Source organism: Dendropsophus ebraccatus, chromosome 7, assembly GCF_027789765.1.
Source record: "Dendropsophus ebraccatus isolate aDenEbr1 chromosome 7, aDenEbr1.pat, whole genome shotgun sequence".
Taxonomy (NCBI): domain Eukaryota; kingdom Metazoa; phylum Chordata; class Amphibia; order Anura; family Hylidae; genus Dendropsophus; species Dendropsophus ebraccatus.
Window position 1 is genome coordinate 118,169,917 of NC_091460.1, and position 15,003 is coordinate 118,184,919.

A 15,003-nucleotide genomic window follows, 5' to 3' on the forward strand; every position below is an offset into this window, starting at 1 on the left:
TGAGTGAACCGGGTTCAGGTTAAAGTCCATCCAAACCCAAACGATCGGCATTTGATTAGTGGGGGCTGCTGAACTTGGATAAAGCTCTAAGGTTGTCAAGAAAACATGTATGCAGCTAATGACTATATCCATGTTTTCCACATAGCCTTAGCCACGGCTAATCAAATGCCGAATGATCAGGTTCGGATGGACTCGAGCATGCTCGAGGTTCGCTCATCTCTAGTAAACAGTAAAACAGTACAACACAAGTGTACAACTAGAACTGGGGAGAGTGAGACACCTAGTGGTAAAAGTGCGGAAAGACACCCATCATCCCAGAGCATAACACCTGACAGTTACCTTTGGAACTGGAATACAGGACTTAGTGGCACACCTGTAATGGGACACTACATAGGCAGGGACATTATTGGGGGGTCTAGCACTAGGGCTCACAGTGTCTGTCTGTCCCTTCCTTCCATCAGGTCCTAGGTTCCCATACAACTAATCTGTTCCTCAAACTACTACTGGCTTGCCCAGATAGAGGGAACTAGTAGCTAAAAATGGAATGTCAGCTCTGATTGGATGGCTATAAAAGAAAAACATAAACACTGACCAAAAAAAGCAACTGTGTCAGAATAGAAAACTAAAATCAATATGCCCTGGAAAAAAGTGAGCAGAAACAGGAACATAACTATTATAGAAGGCTTAGAAGTACCTTCTTATTTAAGCAGCAGTATGGCCACACAGCTCAGTAACTATCCTAACCTAGGGTATAGTCTGCTGCCATTTATTCCCCTATCAATTCCTTCTCAGGGCATTTTTTATCAAGGGACTCCATCCAGACACCTCTGATTGAACAATAAGGTATTATTTTTATAGTTATCTGCAAGTGAAAGGCTATGTTCACACAACGTTTTTTCAGCTCCGTTTAAAATTACATCTGTTATTTTGAGTCTAAAATAACAGACGTCATTTAGCAGCATTGCTTCCCCTTGACTGGTGTTTGCACATTATTCTAGTTTGGGTTAGTAATTGCCCTTTGGGTGTGTCTTAATTGAAAACTTTATTGAATTTAAAGCGACTCTGTACCCACAGTGGCGGTCTTTGGCACCAAGCACCCCAAGCGATCGCTTGGGGCCCCCAACGTCCAGGGGGGCCCCCACGCCCCGCTATTGTGCTCAAGACCGCTGGACAGGACCGCTGCCGCGCTCGCTGCTGCCATCTGAACTGTAACTATGAGCACTCGTAATGAGCGCTCATAGTTACATGCAGCAGCACTGACAGGGCGGGAGACATTGGCCCCCTTCCTGTCAGTCACTCTTGTGGCCGCAGGAAGGGTTTTCCCTGCGGTCACAAGTGGCAGCTTTGTCCTTGTGGTGCCCGTGCTCCAGTGACATCACTGGAGCATCGGCGCCAGGACAAGGGGAGTGCAGCCTCTTGTGATCGCAGGGAAAACCCTTCCTGCGGCCACAAGAGTGAAGAGAAGAGGAGATGCCCGGACCCAGGTGAGTATAAGTGTTTGTTTTATTGTGTTATATACTATATGGGAGGGGGAGCACACAGGGGTCTGTTTAACTGGGGGAGCGCACATCGGGGGTCTATATAAATGGGGGGAGCACACAGGGGGGCTATATAACAGGGGGAGCACACAGGGGGGCTATAGACTACTGGGGCTTCACAGAGGGGTCTATATACTACTGGGGGCAGCACACAGGGGGTCTATATACTACTTGGGGCAGCAGAATGGGGTCTATATACAACTTGGAGAGCACACAGGAGGTCTATATCCAAGTGGGGGAGTGCACAGGGGGGCTATATATTACTGGGGGAGCACACAGGGGTCTATATACTACTGGTGGGGCACACAGAGGGTTTATATACTACTGGAGGAGCACACAGGGGTCTATATCCAAGTGGGGAGCACACAGGAGGTCTATATCCAAGTGGGGGAGCACACAGGGGGGCTAAATACCCCTGAGGGAGCACACAGGGGGCCTATATACTAGTGGGGGAGCACACAGGGGGTCTATATACAACTGGGGCAGCACACAGGAGGTCTATATACTTCTGGGGGAGCACATGGGGGGGCTATATATAACTGGGGGAACACACAGGGGTCTATATACTACTGGGGGAAGCAAACAAGGGGTAAATACTACTGGGGGCAGTACACAAGGGGTATATACTACTGGGGGCAACACACAGCGGTCTATTGTTTTGGAACGCGTGTCGAGGGGGGGGGCCTCAGACATATCTTTGCTTGGGGCCCCAGAAATGCCAAGACCGCCCCTGTGTACCCACAATCTGTCACTCCCAAACCACTTGTACCTTCAAATAGCTGCTTTTAATCTAAGGTCCGTCCTGGGGTCCGTTCGGCAGGTGATGCAGTTATTGTCATAAAAACAACTTTTAATCCTGAAGCGCTGTGTCTAACGGCCGGGGCTTACATTTGTATATGCATTAGGCTGGCACCACCTCTCTGTCCTTCCTCCCTACCCTCTTAATCTTTAGGAATGATCCAGGAACATTTACTGCTGTTTGAGCTTTGCACAGGTGTATTAACGATCCAGCCCATGTTCATTATACACACAGGTGGGGAGTAGGAAGCAATCTGCCTGGAGCATTCCTAATGATGAGGAGGGCGGGGAGGAAGGACAGAGAGGGTGTGCCAGCCTAATGCATATACAAATGTAAGCCCCGGCCGTTAGACACAGCACTGCGGGATTAAAAGTTGTTTTTATGACAATAACTGCATCCCCTGCCGAACGGATCCCAGGACAGATCTTGGATTAAAAGCAGCTATCTGAAGGTACAAGTGGTTTGGGGGGTCAGATTGTGTGTACAGAGTCGCTTTAATAGTAACAACAGAGAAAGAACGGTAACAAAAGAAAAACTGTGTGTGAACTACTAATAAAAAGATCCGCTGTTTGCAAAAGACGTCCGAAAATAATGATCATGTTAATTATTTTGATGCCAGCGGGAAAAACGTCCGTTTTTCAATACACTTGGTGCATTGGATGTCCGTCTTTCCATTTACTTCAATGCATTGTATTGCAGTCAGTTAAATCGCGGTAAAAACAGAGGGTTTTTTTAATATGAAAGTCGGCCGCCTTTTCAATATTTTTGACGTTGTGTGAATATAGCCTATGTTTGGATCTCTTTCTCCTGTGTTTTACCCAGCTTGTTAACCCCTTAAAGACAGAGTGGATTTGGCTTGAGGACAGCCAGTTTTAATTTTTGCAGTTTTAGCTGTAGTATTATTTTAGCTGTACTAATATTGTAGCTGTACTAGTGTTTTGCCCATTAAACAAGTGCCAGAAATTATAGAGAACAGAAAACAAACCCTGAATCAGAGTGAAGCCTTCTGGTTTTTCATATTGAGATTGCTTATGCCTTAGGGAATAAATAAAGCTAAAAAAGCTAAAATACAGTAGGATGTTAATTTTATGTTGTCATCACTAGTTCTTTATACTAGATTTTTTCATTTATGTATTTTTATTTTTTTCTATTTTTTATGTATTTATATATGCACACATTTAAATTGTTCACAATTCATAGTATATAATTGTGAACACACAAAGTTTATTTTGTATATACATATTCCTGTGCTATTAAGTTATCCTTTTTTCCATCAATTTGCTGGGGCCTTTTGCAGTGAATGCAAAGCATGGAGGGTTGTCAGGCTTCAGCTTCTTGCATTGATATTCGTGCATTTTGGTGTGATAGCCACACCGCTACAGTGATATTATATCTAGTGATGAGCAAGCATGCTGGTCCGAGCTTGGTACTCGATCGAGTATTAGGGTACTCAATGGTACTCGATACTCGGACGAGTATCTCGCGATACTCGAGAAAATCTCATCATCCGTTTCCTGTAAGTTTGGGCGCTATTTCTTAGCCAATAAATATGTAGGCGACTCCTGACATCCTGCCCATTTCCTGCCACAGGGCCCTGCAGACCCTTGCACTGTAAGGAGATACATACTCCTCTGGCTGTGAAGGGGCAGAACATGGCAGAAAATTGCCTTTCAAAAACAGGGGAAATAAAATGAAGGAAGCTGACCTTGCCCATCTTTCCAAATGAAATATGAGAAGGATCTTCAAAAATGCAAAAACATGTGTTTCTTTTATTACCAAATAGTGCTTGAATGAACAATGCAAACTTTCCTGTCTAATTCTGTGTTTGTCTCTCTCTTACAATTTTTAAACTCAGTGGTAAACTTTGTCAGTATTCTGTTCTTAAGTGTGTGTCTGTATACAGACCTGTGTCTATCTGCTGGCATAAAATGATAACAAAACAAAAGACGAAAAAGGAAAAAAAATCAGACCCTGCTCAAACTAAAGAAACAAACAACAATTCTTGTTGTTAGGCAGCACATAATTTAGTACGGCAGGACCTCAAGTGATGATACGTTTGCATGAGCCAATTGCCAGATCCTCAAGGAATTAAAACCAGGATGCCAGAGCCACATCACTACAATCAAAGTCAAATTGAAAATCAAAACAGCAGTTGGGGGGAGAGGTATCCATGTTGACTACTGCTGTGCCTGCCCTTGTTTTATGTTTTTTGTTTTGTTTTTTTCTTTATTTGTATAACGCATACAGATTCCGCAGCGCTTCACCTATCTGTATGTTTTTGGGTGTGGGAGGAAACCAGAGTACCCGGAGGAAACCCACACAAACACGGAGAGAACATACAAACTCTTTGCAGATGTTGCCCTTGGTGGGATTTTAACCCAGGACTCCAGCGCTGCAAGACTACAGTGCTAACCACTGAGCCACCATGCTGCCCTTGCCTCCATGTTGGCTACTGCTGGGCCTTAACTGGCATCCATGTTGACTACTGCTGGGCCTTCACTGGCATCCATGTTGACTACTGCTGGGCCTGCCCTTGCCTCCATGTTGGCTACTGCTGATCCTGCCTGGCCTCCATGTTGACTACTGTTGCTCCTGCCTGGCCTCCATGTTGGTTACTGTTGCTCCTGCCTTGCTTCCATGTTGGTTACTGTTGCTCCTGCCTGGCCTCCATGTTGGTTACTGTTGCTCCAGCCTGGCCTCCATGTTGGCTACTGCTGCTCCCGTGAGTTCTCTGTGTGCTCAATGCCATGCAGTGTCTGGCCTAATTTTGGGGAGGCTCACTTGCTTCCTCACTCACTTTTAATGGTTCTCTGTGTGCTCAATGCCATGCTGTGTCTGGCCTAATTTTTGGGAGGCTCACTTACTTCCTCACTCACTTTTTATGGTTCTCTGTGTGCTCACTGCAATGCTAGGTGTGGTATAATTTTTGGAAGGCTGACTTCTACCTTGTTCACTCTGTCCTCACCGCCATGCTGTGTCAGGCTGAATTTTTGGCTGGTTCATGATATGCTACCTCTGTTTTAATGATTCCCTGTGTTCTCCCTTCCATACTGTGTCAGGCTGAGTTTTTGGGTGGTCCATATACCTACCTCTGTTTTAACCAGGCTGTTGCACAGAATTAGGCATAATGGTGCCATTTGGCAGCCTCAGAGGCATGCATACATTCTGCCCCTGCTGTTTCCTGTCCATTTCCATTGTGTTTCCATCAATTTCTGAGGTTGACAGGTTTTCACACGACCTTCTCTCTACCGAACTTGAGTCTCCTGCAAAAATGCTCGAGGCTGCCATTGACTTCAATGGGGTTCATTACTCGAAATGAGCACTCGAGTATCAGGAGATATTCGTCTTAAGTAACAAGCACCCGAGCATTTAATACTCGCTCATCACTAATTATAACATAGGGCACTTAGGGGTGATTTCCTCATCACAAAAATTTATTGGGGATATACCCCAGCAAAAAAATTCAATGTCTTAACTTGTCATGTGCATCACGTCTCATGCTGTTCACAAGTCGGCCTATTGTCTGCTTAGGCATGGAACTATTCTTGAAGGGCGGCCTTAAGGTCATTGAGGTTCTGGGGTACAGAGTTATGAGACGCTATACAGTAACTCTGCTCATCCCATAGGTTTTCTACCAGATTGAAGTCTGAATAAAGTACAGGCAACTCCATTTGAGGTAGTACCCCAGTTATGTTCACACACTAAAATAAGGGCAAAATACTGCTGTAATTGTGATGTTTAAAAAAAATGGCGATATTTTAATATAATGATGAAGTCAGTGGGCCCATTGTTATATTTTCACTTAAAATTATATTTAAATTACAGTATATAGCTTTTATTTCACTGTGTGTAGTTTTATTATTTGGGTGAACAAAGAATATTTAACAATGTAGGAATCCTGATCTAGTATTAATTTAAAGTAACGCCACTCCTTTTGAATGCATGTGATAAAGTACTGGATAAGAGCAATACATTGAAAGCAGTAAACACATTAAACTTATATTTTCATGAATACGTACGTAAGTAAGCAATATGTATAATGTAGACATAGTAATGCACTGAGAATATATATACATCAATCATAGAATTCATGGAACTGGAAAAAGGTAATTGTGTCATAACAAGATGTGACATTATGTACACAAAGGGAATGTACTGAAATGTAAGAAATGCATAACACACGGCATATAATGAATGCTAGAGAAAGACACACAGCTACTTATCTGTGCAGATAAGCTGCATATCAGGGAATAACAGACTGGAACAACACAGGTACATTAAATCTGTTCTCCAATTAAGACCTAGAGGGGATCCAGTGTGCAGACCGATGAGGAAAAATGCTAAAGCCACGCATCCTTATTGTTTCTGTATTCTTCGTAAGAGATGTTAGATACCAGCAAACATATATAATGCAGTTGTGTTATATTTTGCTCTTTAGCAACGCAGTTAGCAGTGATAAGGGGTCAATCTGTCCACCCACTCATTGCCATTAACTAGCTTTATCATGTGGAAAGTATACACTTACACCCATTAACTGAAATGGGATCATTGCAGAAATTGAATCTACATGTATAGACATTCTGCTACAATAGCTGCTAGAAATTGCAGTCAAATATTATATACAGAAGGTATTTTATTATTTCATCTCCATAGATCATACAATTATATATTTTATAACATGAGCAACAATGGTGAGTTGGAGAAGGAAATGTGCTGTGTTGGACCCAGGAACAGGTGATCTCCTCAGTGTTTGTCTTCGGGAAGATCTGAAACAAGAGTCTACAGATGAGTGAATTTACCAAGATTATTTGGGGAGCAGGTGGAGAGAACCCAGTCCAGCATGTAAGGACATCCAACTTTAGAAAAACATGACCACTTTCTTCCAGGAACAGCATAACTCTTGTCTCCACTCCTGATCAGGGGTATGATCTGAATGACAAGTTATGACCTTAAAAGTTACTAAAAATCTACTTGACTCTGCTTAGTAGAGGCTAAGGTTACCTCTGTGACTTGACCAGAGCCTTCCGTGAGAGCAGATCTCAACTTGGCAACCAGGGTCCTAGGCCTCTTCAGAGCCAGAAATTGGAGTTATGGTGCTGATCAGAAGGCTGTAAACTGGGAGGGTATAATTCGAGTAATCTAGTCAAGTCAGTGCCATGACAGCACACAGGGACCTCTAGGGGGTAATATATGGAAACAATCAGCAGCCAAGAGATTAACAGATCATGTACAGTAATAACAGCAGACAAAGAGCCCCTTCACAGACCTGTTGCCACTTTTACGGTCAGAAAACACTGATCGGGAAGCCTTTCAGGAGGCTTAAAGTGTACCTGCCGTTATAACTTTCAAAATCTAAATCAACAGTAGATGTGATATAAAGCAAGTTTGCAATATACAATCATTATTTTTTTTTTGTTGTTGGTATCATACTGTAAAACAAAGCTAAACTTACCAGAAATCCAGGTCCAGTCTCTTGAAGGCAGATTTTCTCACTTGTGCTGGTTGAAAAAAAGGAACTAAACACAGGAATTCCGGCCAGTACAGAGAGTCCCGGCTCTATCTGTCCATCAATCAGATGACTGCCTTCTCTCTGTGAGCGCTCAGATGGCCTGGGATACAAAGGACTTCCTGTTTCCTACTGTTTCCTGTTTGTTTGTGCCATGTTTTCCATGATAACTAAAAAAAAAAAATGTATATTGCAAATTGGCTTTACATCACTTCTACTGTTGATTTAGATTTTGAAACTTATAACGACAGTGACACTTTAAGTAGACCATCAGTGTTTCCTGACCACAAAAACAGAAGAGGAAAAAAAATCTATACTCACCTGCTGCAGACTGCCATCTCCCATCTGGCTTCTCTGTCTGTTCAGGCTGTGCAAGTACATGAGTGAGGGGGAGGGGCATCTTTTGCCCAGAGGTATAATGCTGCTGTCCTGAATTCCGTATGCCCCTGTAGGGTTCTATGGGACATCCGCTCTAGAATTCTGGACAGTTGTAGGACCTTTCCTATACTATCCAGTCCTATTTTCCACCACGGACACCCTTCAGGAAAGACCCTGAAGGGCGCCTGTGCCTAATAGAATCCTATTCGTCAGGAAATCTATTTGGATTTCCTAATACAAAATCTGGGGGGCATTACAAGGTACATAGACCAATTTATAAAAGTACAGATCTACAATAGAGATGCAAAGTGCATCACTGTTTACTGTACACTAAGGAGCCATGGAAACTGCATAGTGAACAGGATGCATGCGCCGTGAATACTTACTGTGCTTAAAGAACGCTGCCTACGGCTCTTAAGTATAGTAGAGCAGGGACTTCTGTCTAAACGAAGAGCTCCTGTGGGTGTCACAAAAGAAAATGTTGTTCTGGACCTGGCCATAAACAGCATCAAGTGAGTATTTTTTACTCTACAGTTCAAATCAAAACACAACAAGTTCAAACTATTTAAAATTTTTGGAAAATTAGTGTAATGACTGGAGTCATGAATTCACTGTTATCATTGGTGTAAGCTGCACCAGGGAGCAGAGTCACCAGTCTTCTCCAGAGCCCACTGTAAGGTGGGTTGGATTTGCTGCGGCAGGCGACCCCCAGGTGCTACCCCTGGCTCGGCTTGCTAGTGGTGGCAGGCAAGGTGCAGCAGGAGACACGTAGACAGGTCAGCAGGCAGGTTCACAGCAAGAGTCTCAGGGAGGACTCACGGACAGGAATAAGGAGTCATGGGCAGGAGTCATAGGCAGAAATCCAGGCAGGAGAGCTGGGACCACAATGCAATGCCGAGGCTCCAACAGGGACGGGAGGGTGTTAGAGTAGGGGCCCAGAGGATGGCCACCACGACCGTAACAATTTGGAACAAAACCAATTCAATATGAGTCGATCAGTTCATTACTAGATGTGACTGAATACAGTCAATATATTTTTGAACATGTAAGCACTATATTTTGTTCCCATAGCTATATATAAGAGCAACTTCTCTGCATTTTTAAGTCACAAAGTCAGCTTTGATTTTGCAAATCGAAATTATTGCATTGCATTTTTTGGTCTGTCATCAGAGCATGTACCTATCCATACTCTCATGCGGCCATCTGACATAATTTCGCAAGATTAGGTATTATTTTCTTTTTGACAACTTTTAGGTCCTCTAATGCAGTAGCAAACCAGTACGGGGCTGAATTTTCTTGTCCCTTGTCATTACTATATTTTTCTTTTCTTTAAGACTGAGTACATAATTATACTGTATGCTGTGCAGGTGATAAATACATTATCAAAGATTTACATAAACATTTGAAACATGATAATGTGATGTGTTTTCAGTTCAAAACACAAATGGGTAAAACTATGATTTGTCGTACAAAAGCTATAATAAAAAGGAAGAAAATGTGTTCCTGTGGCTTATTTTAGTAATATGCAAAGCAAACACTCATTTACTGCATGTGTTTCATAAGCAAAAACATCAAATATTCATAATTATCCATATACACTACTCACAAAAGGTTAGGGATATTTGGCTTGTGGATGGAATTTATGGAAAACGTAAAAAGTTCACGCTCTAGTTATATCATGACAGTAGAAGCAGCAATAGTGATTTGCTCATTTATTGAAACAAAAACCAACACCAGTGGTGGGTATACCCCAATAACAAATGTCACAGTAACTTGTCATGTGTCCTTGAACATTAACATGAACATTACAGCTCCGGCTCTAATCAGTTAAAAGAAATCAAGGCTATACATTTACTCTAAGATAAGAGACCTTCGGTATATACCAAGGGAGGCAGAAATGTGAGTTTCTTTGTTATATCTGTGTGACAAGACCTTTCTAACCGCCATGAGTAACTGTGCTGGGAATTTCTTTCCACATATTGGACGTTAAGGTGCCTATATGAGGGACATATACATTCCCATGGACTCAAATAAGCAAAGTGTTTCACCTCAGTTTGATTCACACTGCTACTATGTCGAGGCCCCAGGCTGATAAACAGAGGCAGAAACAGCAAGAAAAAATGATAAGAGTCTGATACATGGTCTGTGTAGAAAATGTTTCTTCAGTTAATCGTTTTGTTTTTTGTTTTTTTAACATGGAACCATAATCTGCCGTATTGGCCTGATTAGGTAGATTATTGTTCTGTGTAATAGGGCCTGTAATTTTCAACAGATTTTTCTTTTTAAGCCCAGCCACCTAAACTTTAACCCCTTTAAGACCCAGAATGTACGTCCTGGGTTGGGTAGGGGGGTTAGAGAGGGAAAGCCGCGATCCTAGCTGCTATTAGTAGCTGGGGGCCGCTGTAATTAGCGGGGGCTGCGCTTGATAATTATCCATTTAGATGCAGCTGTCAAAGCTGACAGCTGCATTTAAATAGCTATTTCCCCCCATCATTGGTGGTCTAGTGAAGGATCCCCCCCCCCCCCATGATGAAATCGCAGAAGGGCAATTCAACTTACCTGGATGGGCCTCAGTGTCAAAATGACGCTGATCCTGGCTTGGTAATCTATAGATCTGGTCTGCTGCAAACTAGAACAATACAACACTGGTCTAATGGATCAGTGCTGTATTATGTATACTACACTGATCCGTGTAGTTGTATTGGAAGTCTCTCAGGGGAACTTCTAATTACTGTGTGAAAAAAATATTTTTTTTTTTATTAATAAAAAATCCCCTCCCTTAATAAAAATTTAAATAACCCCCATTTTGCCATTTTATAAATAAACATATTTGGTATCGCCTCATGCGTATTCGGCCGAACTCTTAAATTATCACGTTACAGGTCATGCTGATTGCTGTTTTTTTTTTTGTCACATCAAACCCAGATTACACATCACACAGCCCCATAGACCCACAAATAAAAGCATTATAATAATGGCAAGAGAGCAATTTTAAGGAACATTTAGTTTTTTAAAAAGGTTTTAATTTTTTAAAAGCCATCAAATAAAATAAAAGTTATACAAGTTGCCCATCGTTGTAATCATACTGACTTGAGGAACATAGATAACATGTCAGTTTTACCATAGGGCGAACAGTGTAAACACAAAAAATGTGTTTTACTTTCAATTTTACAGTGCAAATTATTTTTATCCAGTTTGACATTATATTTTATGGAAAAAGTCTGTTATTGCAAAGTACAATTACTGGCACAAAAAATAAGGGTTCATGTGAGTCTGTGGGTGAAAATGGTAGGTGTTATGGCCTTCTTAACATGAGGAGGAAAAAATGAGAGCTGTAAAGTATTACTTTCTAAAGCTACTTCTTTTTTTGCAGCGAAAAGTGAAAAATAAAGGGGTTAAATACAAGCAACTTATTCAGCCACAAAACCAGTGATATAACCTTCCTTATAAGATCTGATATCTTTTAACACTCACAATCGCCAGTGCTGGGAGCTGCTTGTGTCTCCAAGGGTATTAGATATAATTAGTAGGACCAAAGCCAAACAATGACATTTCCACATAATTCTTCAATGGTATAAAAGTTCACTGTTATGATTCTGATCATATGTTCCAGATATTCATTTTCAATTCTTTATTGCAGTCTTGTATGTAAATTTGTTTCAAGATGAAGGCTTCGGTGAACTTTTGTTTATATATTAGGAGATTATGCCAGCAATCCAATAATATTCCTGTTACCTGAATTGCATTACTTATAGGTAGGAACAATTCTCCCCTGGCGTCAGCAGATGCACACGATGTCAAGCAAATGTTCAAATATTAATAAGAGAACCACACTTCATAGAACAACACAGCAGTGTAGTGAACAGAGGATATACACAACTCTCTTGTACATTTTAATGTAGGCAGGCCCCTACTCAACTTGTCCACCAAGATGTTGCAAACCTCCTTAACATGGACGGCTGACAGTTGGCAGAGGGACTTCTCTGCCCACAAAAAGACTGTTTCCACCTGTAATGGATGGGGAAGGGATCTTGTGCTGCCCTGGCGATTTATATAAGAGATTGAGGAGGTGGTGTTGTTTGTCTGGACTCTGACTGACTTGTTCTGAATCTGCTGCCCGAAATGCAGACGCACGAGTCTGATGGCTCTCAGTTTTCTTAGATTAGAAGACATAAGCTCTCCCCTTGAGACCATGTACCTTTTCCCCATTGACTGACCGTGTGAGATCCCCAACCCGAGCTTGAGGCATCAGTCGTTATTTTTATCCACTGGGTTGGAGCAAATGATCTGCTGTTCTTTGGTGAGATCCACCATAATGCGGACTCCCTCCTCGCTCTGGAAACCACCCTTACTGGGTTTCCAAGTAGTGCGAACCTCCTGCTAAAGGTTTCTCATGTGCCACCCTACCCATACGTTTGTATCTGCAGCCGCAGTCATGATACCCAACACTCTGATCATCTGACGTTGAGTGTTGGGTCTCATCAAGCTTCCACTCCCAGAGCCTATATCTGTGGGTTATCTCTATATTCTTGAATGGCCAAAGGGAATGGCTCTACCCACAAAGCCCAGGATCAACTGAAATAATTGGAAGATTCTCCATCGTTATTAACTATGGAACAAACTCCATGTTTCAAGGTTGAACCAACCCTTTCTTTACGTAAGTAGACAAACAAAGTTATGTATAGATCACATACATATCAAAGTCACCCACCAAGCTGACATAACAAGGGTTCAAAAGTAAGTTTAGAGAGGTTGCGATAGCATTACAAAACACAACAATTGGGGGCAATTATCCAAACGGTCTATAAGAAATATCTGAGCATTTTTCAAATAGCTCTGTTATTCACAAATGCATTTGTAAAGTGACAAGTGCAATATATTGTAAACAGCTATCCTATTGTTCCTCTTCAATTACAACTAAGAGTTCCCAAATTAAATTGTAAAGTCCATCAAACCACAGAGACATAAAAGCTGTAAACACAGGTAAAATTAACTGCCACTCTGACCCATGATGCCTTACCAGTACCAACACCTTCAACGCATGTTTCACAGTATTGCCACTTCCTCAGGAGGGTATATCCTAACTAGGGATAAGCGAACTTTTGAAAAATTTGGTTCTGTTCAATCCGACGAACTTTCGGGAAGTTCGGATTCGTACGAACCGATCCTAAAACGAACCTTGCTGTAACGGCTGAATAATTGCAGCTACAATAGTAGGAGTCTGATAAGGTATAGTTTCGTTTAGTTGCCGTTGCTATTACAATGAAAAAAGAGGAAAAAATCAAAGTGCAAAAATAGTGAAAAAAAATTAGCCAAGGTGTAAGTGATTACACGGGACATAGGACACAAAGTTCCTTGGACCCAGTAGGTGGAAAACAGACATTTGACAGTGGAACCAGCAGCAGTAATAGTATTGTATTGGACCTAGTGTGGAGGAGGGAAGGAGGAGGCAGCAGCACTTGATTGCAAACAGCCCAGTATGGTTGAAAAGAGACTATTGGAGGAGTCTGCACCACTTGATTGCACCAAGCCCAGTATGATTGGGAACAGACTATTTGAGAAGGAGGCGGAGGAGAAGGCAGTACCTGATTGCACCCAGGCCATTATGATTGCGAACATACTATTCATGGAGAAGGGATGGTCAGCCTTGGAGTGGGATTCCTCGCTGATGATCTTGGTTACCGCACTTTCCAGAATACGGACGAGTGGGATGATGTCCTTGATGCCTGCTCACAGAGTCACGTCCTCAAAAGGGGATCTACAATTGGCACGACATGTTCATAGAAACCTGTGCACTATGAGGTTTATCACATGTGCCATACAATGTGTATGACTCCCTGCTGCACTGCAGAGAAAAGGTTCTTCCCTTTGTGGGCTACAACACTTCACACCGTTATATGAATGGCTGAGCCAAGGTCAACTATCTCCTAACTGATGGTCCGGAGGAGCTCCTGCCCCCTGTGGCTTCGTTCACCCAGGTTCACAAAATGGAGGACAGCCTGAGAGCGCCGGGCCTGACATCGTTGGTAAGACACCGGGGCAGGTTGGACTGCAGTCACAGTGGTGGATGGTTGCAAGCTGGTGGAGACAGAACTTGTGCAGAACTGGCCCCCTAAAACACCGGGGAGGTGACAGTGGCAAGAATGGGTTAACTTTTTGGTGGTCTTCTGGGGGAATGTTGACCCAATGGGCAGTAATAGACATGTACTGCCCTTGCCCATAATTAAAGGACCAGAGATCAGCACTGGGGTGCACGGTCTTGGACACCAAGAATCCCAATGAGTCGCCAACATTTTTCTACACAACTGTGCAGTGATGGGACAGGCGATGGGACAGCTGATGGGACTTTTTTGGGGACTTTTTTTGTTTCTCAGACAGTGGTGGGTCTTTTTTTTTGGACTTGTTTTTTTTAACTTTTTGTTGTTGCAGCTAAACGGGGTTCTTCTATTTTTTGAACCTGATTTTAAAGATATGAACTGATTTTACCTTAATAAATTCAACAAGCTTGAACATTGAATTTGCTTTCATGTGTTTTGGTTAATACTCACAGACAGCTGTCACATTAAATTTTTGATTAGGCAGCACCCAGGTACATCTGAGGAGACTAATTTAAGGTCTCACCCTAACAGGGATGACGTTACACATCTTGATATTCACAGAAAACCTGGATACAAGGGATTATAGGAGTAATAATCCCTTGTATCCTGGTCTATTCTGTGACAAAAGTACAATTTTGCGACACTGTTGTTATTTTTTACCAGATTCGTAACGAAACTGGTTCA